Below are 15868 nucleotides of genomic sequence, written 5' to 3' on the forward strand. Positions count from 1 at the left end.
TTAATCTAATTGTACAAGAAATGTTTTCATTGCATTATTTTAATCAATTCAAATATGTACAGATCAATACTTCCTGGTGAAAGATTAGCAATGATTTTACATTGCTAAAATAATGACTTCCCCTAAATTAGTATATCTCCATCCCTACAAGTAGAGACCAAAGAGATCATTCCGATCCCTAGTAGCACACATATATATTCTACAAGACTGTAAGATATTAAACAATATTCCTAGTATTGTATAATATTGTTCAATATTATATGTTCAATATTGTTCAATATTATATGATATAATATGGCACACTATTGAATATTATGGTTTGTACAGTATTGTATAATATTATTCAATATTATATGATATAATATTGCACAGTATTGAATAGTATGGTTTGTACAGTATTGTATAATATTGTTCAATATTATATGATATAATATTGCACAGTATTGAATAATATGGTTTGTACAGTATTGTATAATATTGTTCAATATTATATTATATAATATTGCACAGTATTGAATAATATGGTTTGTACAATATTGTACGCACAATATTGTATAATATTGTGAAACAAGATGTGTCACCTGGGATTTTCCTTTGTAGTTTGTGTATTACGCAACAAGCTCTTAAATATATATGACTAGTGTAAATATAAAATTTTATTGCCCTAAAAGCTGAATAAAATAATAAAAAAATACGAAGTTGAAATCAGCCGATTGTGTCAAACTCATTTGAAATAAAATGAGTTTGAATAATATGGTTTGTACAATATTGTATAATATTGTTCAATATTATATGATATAATATTGCACAGTATTGAATAATATGGTTTGTACAATATTGTATATTATTGTTCGCACAATATTGTATAATATTGTGAAATAAGATGTGTCATCTGGGATTTTCCTTTGTAGTTTGTGTATTACGCAACAAGCTCTTAAGTATAGATGACTAGTGTAAATATAAAATTTTATTGTCTTAAAAGTTGAATAAAATAATAAAAAAATACGAAGTTGAAATCAGCCGATTGTGTCAAACTCATGTGAAATAAAATGATGCACAATTTTAAGAGAATTTTTTAGTTTCTTCCTGAGTATTCACTTCTCCTTTCGGAATCTTGCGGGCTTATCTAACTATATTTTATATTGAAGACTAGTTTAAAAAAAGACTATTAATAGGTTATTAAAGTTTGATGTTTATAGATATTGTTACACTAAAAACTGAAGATCACTTAAACTGAACAGTTACAATATGTACAAACGATTTCAGAAAGTTATCCGTCGAGTTTGGAAATGGCCTGTCAATAAATGTAGATATAGCGTTTTAATTTCAAACAAGAAAGAAAATAAAAAGGTGCTAAACTTATATAATTCTACTGATTGTTGCTATGTATTTTTCTTTTTTCTTTTATAAAAAATGCATTTAATATGCTATTCAATTGATCAATTGATTTATTGATCTGTTAGTTATAAAGCGCTTATTGTAAATAACTAATAGTTTTCCAATTTTACAATATTAAGAGCTTGAATACTAATTTTATGCATAACGAAATTATTTATTTTGGAACACTTGTTATGGCTCTACTTTTTACAGTGTAAAATGATTCACGAATTGTAATTGTATAATTATAATAAATTAACTACTGGATGTACAATACTTCCATGTATATATTAGCATAAGCAAAACATTTAGTTTCACGTCAAAAATGTTTTATTGGATTAACAGAAAACAATGTTAATACAAACATGTATTATAATAGTGTGAAGTAATTTACCATCAAGTCATATAACGAATAATTTTTTTCAAATATAATTTCTTCATTTCAAATATATTCACTTCATTTAATAGTTTAATGTTTAAGTAGTTAAGTGCATAATCAAACTAAGTAGTATGTAAATAGTTATGAGTGTTCGAAAAACTTCACGACTTCAATTATTGTGAATGTGTTAACCTTTTAGAGGATTTTCATTTGGCCTTTCACCTGATGTTCTATGTATGCTATTGTTGTAAATTTTCATAACTTGTGTGCTTTGAAAATTTCGATTTCAAATACGATTATAGATAATATAGAATATCTTTATGTGTTGGTAACATAACAAATATTTATTGTTTTTTTTAATTTTAATATTTTTGAATAAAATGCTACTATCATATTCCCCTACATATCATTGTCATTGAACTAATTAATGTATTGCTGTACCTATAATGTCAAGGGATTTCTGAATATTATTTTATAAATGCTATGTATTGTTATGATGATATTTTGCATGAAAGTCACTGTTATATTCACCCAAATATTGATGTTATTGAAACGTATAATGTATTATTATATCAATAATGTCAAAGAATTGACTAAAAGTTATTTTAAAATGCTTCGTATATGTTTTGATATTAATTTTGGGAAAAAAATAATTTGTTACAGTCACTCCAAGAATTCTGTTATTGCTTGTGTCAATGGTGTCTATGACATAATTGAAGTTCGTTTAAGAAAAATCATTTATCAAAAGTTATTATTTTAATGAGATCTTGAGTGGAAACTCATTGTTATATTCACCCAAATATTACTGTCATTAAAACAGATTATGCATTGTTGTATCATTGATATCAAGGGATTGATTGAAAATTATTTAAGAATGCTTTTTGTTATAACAATAAATTTGGGGAAATAAATAATTACATTCACAACAATATTGATGTCATTCAAATTACACTGCGCAATTATTGTGCTGTTTTATCAATGGTGCCAAAGAATTTGACCTTAATTTAATAAAGAAAAAACGTTATCATTTTTTCATTTGACTAGTGTAGAAGTTAATGCTGTAAATTCAAATTCAATATAAAAAACAATAATTCTGCAATAGATATGGCAGCTGTATAATTTTAATTATATATGTATGAAAAATTTAGAAATCTTCAAAAAGATAAAAAAAAAACTTTTTACGCAAAAAAATGAATATATGATTAAAAATAAAATTTTATACTTCAATTATTAATACTTTACTTGTTCAAAATATGTAGGATTCCAATTTTTGTTTAATTATATATTTTGTTTGTCTATTTATATATATATATATATATATATATATATATATATATATATATATATATATATATATATATATATATATATATATATATATATATATATATATATATATATATATATATATATATATATATATATATATATATATATATATATATATATATATATAAATAGACAAACAAAATATATAATTAAACAAAAATTGGAATCCTACATATTTTGAACAAGTAAAGTATTAATAATTGAAGTATAAAATTTTATTTTTAATCATATATTCATTTTTTTGCGTAAAAAGTTTTTTTTTTATCTTTTTGAAGATTTCTAAATTTTTCATACATATATAATTAAAATTATACAGCTGCCATATCTATTGCAAAATTGTTTTAAAATTGATAATTGCTTATTTCCTAAATAATATACTTTATTAAAAGTACGATAGAAAATGTGGCAGTTCTGCTTCCTATTTGTTTGGAATGCCATAAAAATAAGAAAAAATATTGCCGAAAATAAAGGTATTTCCGAGAATTACTTCATTATTATTCATACATAATGTGATCAGGCGATTTCAGATTTACGTATTTTTTCGAAAATCTCTAAAAAAGGAAGAATAACTGCCTCTAAACTTCGATAATTCAAAAAAATTGTACTTGAACTCATATTTTATAGCAAACAATCGGAAAAATGGCGCATATATTCAAGAATATCTAAAGGTATTTTATAAATTCGAATTCTTTTCTGAAATTATTTTTCCTATAAGATGTAAAAGATTTCACATTTATGTAAATATTATAGAATATATAACAGTTTATTAAGTTAAAAATGAATTTTTCAGGTATTCAAGAAAATATTAGCATTTATATGTATATATTAGGGAATATTTGACTATGCATGCGCGATTTGTGGATTTTTTTTCTTCCTTCCTTCTTTCTACAGTTTGCACAAAAATATCAAAATATACAGTACTGAAAAGAAAAGATGAACAAATATACATTATTGCCATCTGTGAGTTTATTTTCCTCAAAAGAAATTAACATACACACAAACACTATTAGCGTGTTGATTTACTACGGTATGAGTAGTGTTCAAAGTGTGCACCGACTCGCTGTAGACAGTGTTCATATCGTTCAAGCTGATTTTCAAATATATATACTGAAACAAAGGTTGTTGCAGACACCTGCAAAAAGAGATGATTTTCTCACGTAATGCAGGCGCAGTTCTTGGTGGATCTTCATAGTTAAACATACTCTCCTTTAATGTTTCCCTTCCGTTGAGATAATACACAACCAGAGAGACGAAATTTCGTAACAATAGACAACATAACTGTGTTACTTGGTGCCGTCTTATTAAACTTCTCTTGGAATGGTTCTGCCACCTTTTTCAAACTCGATACGTCTTCATCACCCTTTCCTATGAGTAGAAATAATGCTCAACTATAAATATTTTTCACCCATCGAGAGACCCATTTCCAACAGCAACTGCACAACACAACTTCCTTTTCACTACTGCGAACACGTGTAGCTGGAGCTATGTCTCATCGACAAACGCAACCACGTATTCGAGATGCGTGAGTTTCAGTACTGTATATTTTGGCGCATACTGTATTTGCATAGTATAAATCTAATGGTATACGTATAGGTCAATTTATATAAAAATTCCAGTTAAATATGACTAAAACTCAGAATGATATGGTATTGCTGATAATACCGATAACAAACTGATAAGTAAGAAAAAAATATAACGTAATCATCCATAAATTAATATATTTTGAATTTGAATCTTTAAATAGATATAGCCAATTCTATAAAGTTTAGAAATATAATAAAAGCATTCAGCGTACTTATAAAACATAAATTACAGAAAATTAAGCCACATAAATACAAAAATAAATCTATTTATGTTTTTCATTATTATTTGCGCAAATATTAGCATTCCAACAGAATGAACTGAATTTACAATAAGATATAAAATCATTTGAGTACTTTTATTTTTTCCTTGTCTTGGAGATTTGTCAATTAAATATACGAGATTGTCCACTTTTTAATGTAATGCTAGATGCTATTATATGAAGAAGATTATCGACTACTTTTTTTTTCAGAGATTTCATAACTTAAAAAAAAGTATTAAGCTCAGCTTTGTGTCGCATCAAGTTCGAATTCAACACCCATATATTGATTTCCAATTTCAAATCATCATTAGTTTCCTGTAAAACAGGGTGAACGAAATCCTTTCTTTTCAATCAATTTCTGATCACTACCTTAAATGATCTTGCAGACGATTATCATAGTAAAATGTGAGTTAATGTAATTTTTTCAAGGCCCCAAAACAGTTCGTCTATTTTTTTTTTATAGATTATCGACAAAATGTGTAAATTTGAAAGTGCCGAGAAACTTTTGATCACATAATATAGTTATAACAGAAAGTTTCACACATATACTAAATAATCATTAATTTTTTTTTTACTTTTTTAGGTATAATTGACTACACGTTGAAAAAAAATTTCACGAATCATGTTTTTTAAAACAGTTGTTAATTTGAAAAGATTGTCTTTATGATGATTTTTCCATTTATTGTGACAGTTTCAATAATTCATATCAGAATTTCACTAAGAATTCCTTCGAATCTTAAAACTCGTAAAATTATCATTAATGTAAGTTTCATAAAATATTGGACTTCATTGAATTTTTAATTGAATTTGATTATTTATATTTAGAATTACATCTTAGTACGTTATAAATAAAAAAATAACTTGGTCTTGAATTGCTAACTAAAAATGTAAATTGAAGTTTTAGATTATTAGGGTGATAATATTTTAAAGATGTATATTAAATTTAACATTTATGACAAATTTTGTCATATAAGTTAAATATGTAATCGATGTAAATAAAATGTAAATAATGTAAATACGTAACCGAAAATCTCTAAGAGAAGAGTAGCCGAATTTCGACAGTCTCTGTGCCAAGATTGGACAGAAAAAAAACCCAGAGTGGATCAATATCGTTATTTCAATTCTCTTAAATTTCATCCCACATGCAAATTACTGTGCCATTGTGTCATTGAAGTAAATGCAATCCTTATTTACACAGAAAATGATGTAATATTCTATTATTGAACCAGTGTTTAAAATTATTTATCATCAATTAAGCATTTAAATAATGCTCATTGTTCTTCCGTTGTTTTAAAGTAAGTAATAAAATAATTTATTAAATTCTCAGAAAGAAAACACGTTTGAATTTACTATAATAGTTTCATTAAAATAATTTGAATAAATATTTTAATCTCTAAAAGGAATTTAATTAGAAAATAATTGTTTATGCTGTACTGTTTAACTTAATGGTATTATTTTTATTTCAATATTATCTTTATTTTGCATTTAGTTTCTAATTATCCATATAAATTGGGAATGAAAAAGTGGCAAAGCGAAAGAAGATCATAAAATATTTCTTTAAAAACAACAAGTATTAAGGCTATGTAATTATATAACATATGTGAAAGAATCAATCATTCATTCCCACTGTTGTTAATTTTAGAAAATAAAATAATATTACTTTAACTGGACTTTCATTCGACTGGATTGCTATGGATTTCTTAGCTTCACTGGGCCATTAATATTATTTTATTTTTCCTGTATAGTGACATTTGAAAAATCTAATTTATATTATTTTGGAGAAAAAAGGGATTTTGAATTGTTTAGGTTTTCTTTTATTTAAATTACTTCACTATTATATTTTTCACCTATACTTTAAAATAATTTAAATACTCTAAATTCATTAACTCTTTCCCATTATTATTTTATGAAATATGTATTTTTTCTTTTATCTCTCTATGTATATATCTATATGTATTATGTGTATATCGAATGTTAAGGAACAAATAAATATCTCCTAACTGACTTGTATGCGTTATTTTAATGACTGACGTTTTATTAGTTTAGTTATATTAATGTTCCGTTTTAAAGCAACACTAGGGCTATTTTGGGACGTATCTCGTAAACTCGTTTTGAACCTCGTCAGATAACGAGTACAATACCTGAGCTGTCACCCTCTCTAAACTTCCACACCCCAACAGCAGGCTCAATGACTGAAATATATATGTATGATAATTGTATGCCACTTTCAATGTTTGAGACTGCAAAGACATCTACTGCTAAAACTGCTTATTAGTGAATGATTTGAAGAACTTCCTGACAATTTCAGAGAATGATTTGGCCACCTAGATCACATGACATAAATCCCATTGAACATCTATTGAATATAATTGCAAGATCAGTTCATGCACAAAATCCTGTACCGGCAACGTTCTCCGTATTATGAACTTTTAAAGAGGCATCACGGTTCAATTATTTCTGCAGGGAACTTCCAACGACTTTTTGAGTGCATGCCTCGTCGAGTCGCTTCATTTCACCGGGCAAAATGAGGCCCGATATGTAATTAGAAAGTATCCCATGACTTATGACACCTGAGTTTAAATCATCCGTAAGCGGTAACCTATTTCCTTTTCATATATTTGAAGTCATGGACAACGTATGATGAGTAACTTCTATGAAAGTAAATAAAATAAAATTATAGATCATATCTAGAATCTCATTAAATCTCCAAAAGATGATTATGTTATCTTGACACGATTTGATAGTTAGCAACTTTGGAAACCATGCCCATTCATTTGTAGCAATGACAATTTTCCTTCCTACATAAAATCTGAACATTCTGAATCTACTATCATACTGTTTCTATAGATTACTTGCCAACAAATTTGTTTTTCTTACACAACTGTTGAAATTTCTGTTGAAGAATTTTGCTTCAAATGACTTATTTTCTCTTAAAGTACGGAGAACAATTTATAATAAAAAATGACAATTAAACAACTTCAGTGTTCTTAACTTTTAGATTTCCTTTCATTTTCCATTTCACGATTATGGTACATTGTAGGATGATGGTGAGATTAATTCTTAAAGGGGCGTCAGAGAATAAAAGTGCTTTGAGGTAACGAAGATTTATTAAAGTTCGCAATGCAATTCTTAGAACCAATTAACCTTAGTAGTTAAAAGAAAATTGAGAAAAAAACCCATCCAAACAATACTTATATCAGCACTCGCAGATTCCACTGTACTTAAAATCGAGAAGCTTGTTTAATCCTTTCTGATTAGGCAATGCTATTTTACCAATGTGCTTGAGTTTTGTTCTAAACCTTTCTTAAATCTCTCCTCTGTGGATTGTTTCGAGATTGTGAAAACACTTTTATTAGTAAGAGGCAATGGAATATCCCGGTCCCAAACAATGCTCTAGCTGTGAAATAGTCTCGCATATTTGCTACCAATTTACTTCCACAACTTTTGCAGATTTTTTTAATGATGTGAGACCATGATGTTGTTTTGGTATGGGGCTTTTGATGCACGGGCAGAATATTGGCGATTTATCGCCTTTGAGGCATCAATTTTTCGCTTTTAAATTTCATAGAAAATGATGGCGAAGGTTGTCACATTGGGGGACTTATCGTCAACAAAAAGTTACAATTTGGCGAGAATGTCCGCCATGTACACGATTCTCCTGTTTGACCAGTAAAGAGCAGAGTCATAAGAAGTTATCACTCGAAGAAGCATTGGGAATGAATGCGAGCGTCTAACGTCGAGAAAAAAATATTTTATGATTCGATATATTTTGAGATGGTTACAAACCATAAGTTTCTAAATGTTGATTTCGATATATGAGTTATGTGAGAACAGGATGTTTTTTTTATCAGATTGATGCCACGTGACTGAAAAAAATTAACGTTTTCACATAATAATTTGAAATTTACAATAGTAGATTGCCATTTTTTAAATATATATTTTTTTTTTATTTTTTTTTTTATTTATTTATTTTTGTTTTTATACATTTAGAAGAATCTATTCGTCAAGAAGCTAAACAAATCCATCACTTAGCTATTAGTTTTTGTAAAATCAAAACCTTCAGTCTTTTAATTTTGCTAATATATGTGGCAATGATCGCTGAAAATCAGACACAAGTAATTAGTAACACCATGCTTTACAATGAAACTTTTTAAAGCATATTCTCCTATTACACAAACGATTGTTTTTTTTTAGAGATTAGAATTAAAATGTACAATCTAAACTTGGAATTTGAAGCTATACATATAGTTATATTTTTAAATTTAAAAAAATGAATTACTTGAATAAGCCTTTGAATTCAAACGAAACAATTGGTGACAAATAGATAAAAAGCAGAAAGTTCTTTTATTTAAAAATAAACAAATAAACTATGCCTTGGGATGGTAATGATATATTTTCATACTCTCATACCTGCCAAATATAATCATTATTTGTATTTTTAATTCGCTTTCTGATATTCTAATCATGTTTTGCTTGATTTAATTTCTTTACCATTAATTATTTAATCTTGATTTTAATTAAAATTTTATTCTTTATTTTTATGCCTAGTTTAATGTGAAATTTTATTTATTTTACTTCTTTCAGTTATGATTTGTTTATATTTTTTTTTTGCAATTCGCTTTCTAATATTCTAATAATGTTTTGCCTGCTTTCTGAACTTTATTATTAAATAATTAATCATGATTTTAATTACAATTTTATTTTTAATTCTTATGTTTAATTTCATCTGAAATTCCATATCTTTAACATTAATGAATTAATCTTTATTTTAATTGCAATTTTTTTGGTTTTATCTAAAATTTTAATTATTTTACTTATATTCAGTTATCATTTGTTTATGTTTATAATTTATTCAGATATCATTTGTTCAAGTATTATTTGTTTTTATTTTAGTTATAATTTGTTTATATGAGTGATACTACAAGTTTGACACAACTTAGACATTTTGGATCTTGTGCTTTTAAATTCAAAAAACACAACAAATGAATAAGACCACTCAAATTATAATTAAAAAATGTAATTATTATTATCTATCCGTAGATATTATCCTATTAATATCTACCTAATAATTACTTTTACCATTAATAAAATTGATTTTAAATTTAAAAAAATTCACATTAAAAATAAATTGGTGTAATTATTTACTGTTATTTAAAACTATACATAACTTTTTTACTTATTAATTTTCAATGGTTCGTTATGGGATACAGCAGTTACCAAAAGAGGAAATAAATTTTATGTGATAATTTTGATAAAATATAGCTATAATATTTGATGTAAAAATAAATAGGGCATTTAATTTCCTAATTCTCAACTTTTAATATTTTATTTGTTAAATTAATATTTGAAAAACTTAACATCTGTAATATTATTCAAGGAATTATTTTCGTAATTTTCAATTATTAATTTCTCTCATAATTGATATTTATTATTTTGAATAATAATTAAAATGTCCAATTACAGTGATGAAATTTTATAAATAATTTATATTACTTTTAAACTAATTATCTAAATATTTATGCAATTTTTGAAACAAACGGAAAAATGTATTGTACTTGATAGTAGCCTTTTAAAAAGAATTAAAGTTTAATAAATTTACTTCTATTTTTATGATTAACAAAGGCTTTTTTGGTAAAATAAAAAAATTGAATATAAAATATATAAAAAGAGAGAAAGAACTATATGAACTTATTTTCAAAATATGGCTAAGTTTTACCGCACTTGCCATGAAAATTGAGTCATATAGTTGAACCAGGATTAGAAACCGTCGCAGACATTTTCCCATCGAGAAACGTCTGCGATGAGATCCACTCATTAGTCTAGTCAGCCATTAAATTAACATCCACTCATGAATCTGGAAACATTAATCTCCTATTCAATTCTAGGAAAAAATGATGTCATATTCGCGATGAAAAGTGGACAAAAAAAAACCCCACAAATCTGTCGTTATAAAAAATCATATTTTAATAAACTAAACAAGTTGGTTGAATGAAAAGACGATGGAAGAATTTTAGACAAAGAGTTGGCTGACTGACTGGCTTGCGCCTTTGATGTATAACTATTAAATCATTCATATTTCCCATTCTTATTTATGATTATCTATCTTAATTATGATCTGTGGGTGAGTGATTGAAATGTATGAATGAAGTCTGCACCGTGAAAAGGGCTGTGACGCATGAGTATCTAAGACGTACGCTTGGCCATAGACGGCGCTACTGAAACAAGAGACGCTAATACTCTGCTTAAAATCACTGACTTCGTCAGCGGGCTTGTTTATGACAAGTCCCATAGACAACAACAACATCTTCATGACTATTATGTCGAAAAGTCCCCAGGTTTGTACATACGATTTCCGTTTGTCTTTTTTCTACAGCCTATCGCAGCCAGAAAGAAAAACAATCGTAGCATCTATGAGATATTCAAGAGCTCTTTGCAAAAAATTTGTAACGCCTTCAATAACCACTCGCATTGTGATGCTCATGTTATATTATCAGGACATCAAATAAATTTTTAAAATATTTTTTTTTCTCATTATCAATAGTTTCAGTTAATTGCTATCAGGATTCGCCAAATACACACAGAAAAGTAGAAAAATTAATTATTCTGTATTAATCACTATTAAAAGTTCTTTCATTTCCTTTTGTTATAGTTATGCCTAGTCAGGATTAGTTCCCCTTCCTAACCCCAGATGGCAACGCATTCCCATTGTCTTGAAAGTTATACAGAAAAGATTTATTTGCTTGGAAGTCAAGAGAAGTAGAAGTTCACGTGGAGTGTGAGCGATCAGTAGATCTCGAGAGAAAGAAGAGCAAATTTATTTTAACGATCAGGCGGAAACCTAACGAGTTTCCTGTGAAATTAGAAGTTTATGAAGAAAATAATCTGTATTGTCTTGAAGAAATATTCTTCCCCGTGATGTGGAATTGCTTATCGGTAGTTATATAAAAAATTAGGTGTGGCTCGATGCGAATAAATGGATGACTAGTCATAAAAATTGTTTCCAGATTTTTATTGAGTAGAATCTCCTATTTTTTGGAAAGAGGAGCACAGGGTATGTGCTCATAAACAGTGCAGAAATACTTCGCTATGGAAATGTCCCCTATATTCGACATGCAGCAAAATTAATATAATAGGGATTCTATAATGATGCTGAAAGATTAGCGTTTTTTATTGAGAGCTTTGGAATTTCTTTTTTTAGTTGGATATGCGTGACATTCAAAGCCTTGCAGTGATATGCTGTTGAGAGAAAAAAAAGTGACTCAGTCGGTAAATTCATATTGCATTGGTCCAGAGATCGATGATTTAATTTTTTTTTCAGCAGAAAGTGTTTGTGGAACTGATAAATAAAGTCAAATATGTGTAGATTTGAATGTGAGTGATGAAGTTTAACTTTAAGATGACACAGTTTATTTTATACCTTAATGGGTTTTGCTACATGAGATTATGTTCTGCTCATATTAAAATCACTATCCATAAAAAAAAACTGCAATACGTGAAAGGCACTCCTTACTTATTATTCATTCGACTGAATGCCGATTTTTTAAAAATTATCCGCCAAATATAATTGGATTACGATGCGTTTAACTAGCTTAGAGGAATCCATAGCATAATATTAGTTCTTTCTCATTTCTGTTTTACTTCATCTTACAACATCACTTACTTTTTTTACGAAATTCTTTCTCATGGGATGCACGATTATCTGCTAGAAGAATTTCAAAATTTTATTGCATGCAATCAACCAGCAAAGTCCTATTTTAAATCGCGAGGAACTTACGTAATTGCAATAAATTTAATTCCAATCAATAAATTAATCTTTATAAATAGACAAATATTGCAGTAATCAAAGAATAAAATTAAAAATAACTATATAACTTATATTCTGAAAAGAAAGCATTCAAATGATTAAAAAAGAAATTAAAGATCAACCAAGGTTTGGCACATCAATAAAATTGACAAAATAATCGTGATAGAAATTCTTACTAAATGTTTAAACATAATAACATTAATTATCGTTTCATCTTCCTGAAAAGTGTTCATCGTTTCATCTTCCTGAACAAAAACAAAAAAGAATGAAGGCGAAGAAAATTGGGTTTTACTTTTAAAAATTAAAATTTAAAGCAAATTTATTTAAAATAAATATTTAAAAAAAATTAGAACGTATTCTTTCATGTTAGATATACATTCGATTTATATAAGACGATTTTTTTAAACAATAGTGAAACGTTTTATAAAAAAAAAAATGAAGGCATTTTATTGTATTACGTATCAATTTTTAAGGTTTTTCAAAGAATGATACAAACTTATACAATATCACATTCAGTCATATTATTACTAATTTCATATCAGCTATGGCATGGTTATACTTTTCAGCATGGACTATTTCCCGAAAGATGTAAGTCATTAGGAATATTAAATGCATCCAATTCTGTACTAATAAAACTCAATTTCCCGTAAGTATTGCTTTTCTTTTCTCCATGTAAAGACAGAATTGCTAAATATCAACAAATTCTGTATGGAGCTAACATTGATTATGTTTCATAGATTTTACTGTTTCAGGAGCTGAAAGAAGTTCATTTTAATACAAAAGATTTATGCCCACGAGAAATGATTCAAGATGAAGAAGTGGAAACTTTACTCAGTGAAGTTTCGAGTCAAATGGTGAAAGAATTTGTAGAATCATCAAATGTAGATTCAACAGAAATTTTGAGTCATTTGTCATCATTTACTATAAAAATGATTCAGAAGCTACGGTAAAAGGCTAGGGATGAGGTGAAGCCGATGAATGTGAAAATATGAGAAATATGTGAATTGCTGCTTCAAAAACAGAATGGAAAATATCTTTATTTTGCACCGTATTAAGACGAATTGTAATAAATAAATAAATTGATGTTAAGGTGTACGTACACACTTGAAGATTTTTTTTTTTAATTTTAACTTTAAAAATCCAGTTTTTTCACAGTAGATTATTAATATATGTTTAAACTCATTTCAGTGAGAAAAAACCATACTACACTAATTATTAATTAATTAAATAATATTTAATGAGCTAATTACCCTATTTTTTGAAACATGATATCTTAATTTCTAATTTGTACAGACACACTATTCTAGTTGGAAATGATGCCTAATTTGAGTCTTCATGTTTTCTGCCTCAATCAAGTTATAAAAATGTATAGTTTTTTTAAAACAATTTTTTCATCAACGATGAATAGATAAAGCGAGATTTTTTCTGTCATTTTAACATTTAAATAGCTATTAAAAATCTATTTCTGTAAATATAACTTTGACTGAGGCACAAAACATCCGCTATTTCATACAGATTATTTTGATATATAAATAATTGTATTTGGTTCATATCTTGTGGAGTTATGATTGTTTGAATGAAGCAACATAGTGGAAAAATATCATTCTTCATAAAATGAGTTTTAAAAAATCCGCAACTAGAGTTTTTAATGAAAGCACCACAAGAAAAACAATTATCACTCGAGAAATATTTCGAATATTGACAACATCTTGGTATCGTTTGAAAGCTAAAGGATCAGAGAACATTATTAAACAATAAAAAAATATTCGATATTTTGAACAATTTTCGAAGTTTCAAGTGTGTACATACACCTTAATGGGAAAAAAACTGGCATTGTAGGCAAGACAAAAAATAGAGGATAATGTCGAATATTCATTGCACCAAGCTTATGCTCTTATTCAGTAATGTCAAATAAGTGTAATAGATTACGAGATTCAAAACTATTGAGCCGAGCATAGAAGTGTAACTGTCTAGTCTGCATGAAAACTATAAAGTTGCAACATATATAACTATAAAGTAACACAACAACTATAAAGTAACAACATATTAACTTTAAAGTAACACAGCAACTATAATTAACAGCATATATAGCTATAAAGTAACAAAACAATTATAAAGCAAACATATATAACTATAAAGTAACACAGCAACTATTAAGTAACAAAGTATACAGCTATAAAGTAACAAAACAATTATAAAGCAACAACATATATAACTATAAAATAACAATATATTTAATTATAACGAACACAACAGCTATAAAGTAGCATCATATATAACTATAAAGTAACAACATATTTAATTATAACGAACACAGCAGCTATAAAGTAGCATCATATATAACTATAAAGTAACAACATATTTAATTATAACGAACACAACAGCTATAAAGTAGCATCATATATAACTATAAAGTAACAACATATTTAATTATAACGAACACAGCAGCTATAAAGTAGCATCATATATAACTATAAAGTAACAACATATTTAATTATAACGAACACAGCAGCTATAAAGTAGCATCATATATAACTATAAAGTAACAACATATTTAATTATAACGAACACAACAGCTATAAAGTAACATCATATATAACTATAAAGTAACAACATATTTAATTATAACGAACACAACAGCTATAAAGTAGCATCATATATAACTATAAAGTAACACATAAACTATAAAGTAACTTTTCCAGCACGACAACAAGTGTTGCGGAAGCAGTCAGTGTGTTAGAAGCGTCTAAATGAAATGTTTTATCATCGTCACCATATTTTCCAGATATTGCTACTTCCAATTACCATTCATTTTAATCAATGACTCACAGTTTGTCTGAGCAATCCTTCCATTCTTACGAGAATGCTAAAAAATTGTTCGACTTGTCATGAATTGAAAAATAAATCATCATTTATAATTTGCCATTATTTAAATGTGGAATTTCTATATTTCCATGTAGAAGGGAAGGAATAGTTACAAGCGAAAGAAATTGTTTTTTGAAATCAAGCTGTAACCTCTTTTTTCACAATTAAATAATATTTTTACCAAAAAAAAATCCTTTGAAAGAAACAAAAACAAAAAAAACCCCTAGAATTTGGAAAAAAAAATGGTATCAGTATAAATAAATATTTAATC

The sequence above is a fragment of the Argiope bruennichi genome, chromosome 2, assembly GCF_947563725.1.
Source record: "Argiope bruennichi chromosome 2, qqArgBrue1.1, whole genome shotgun sequence".
NCBI classification, from domain to species: domain Eukaryota; kingdom Metazoa; phylum Arthropoda; class Arachnida; order Araneae; family Araneidae; genus Argiope; species Argiope bruennichi.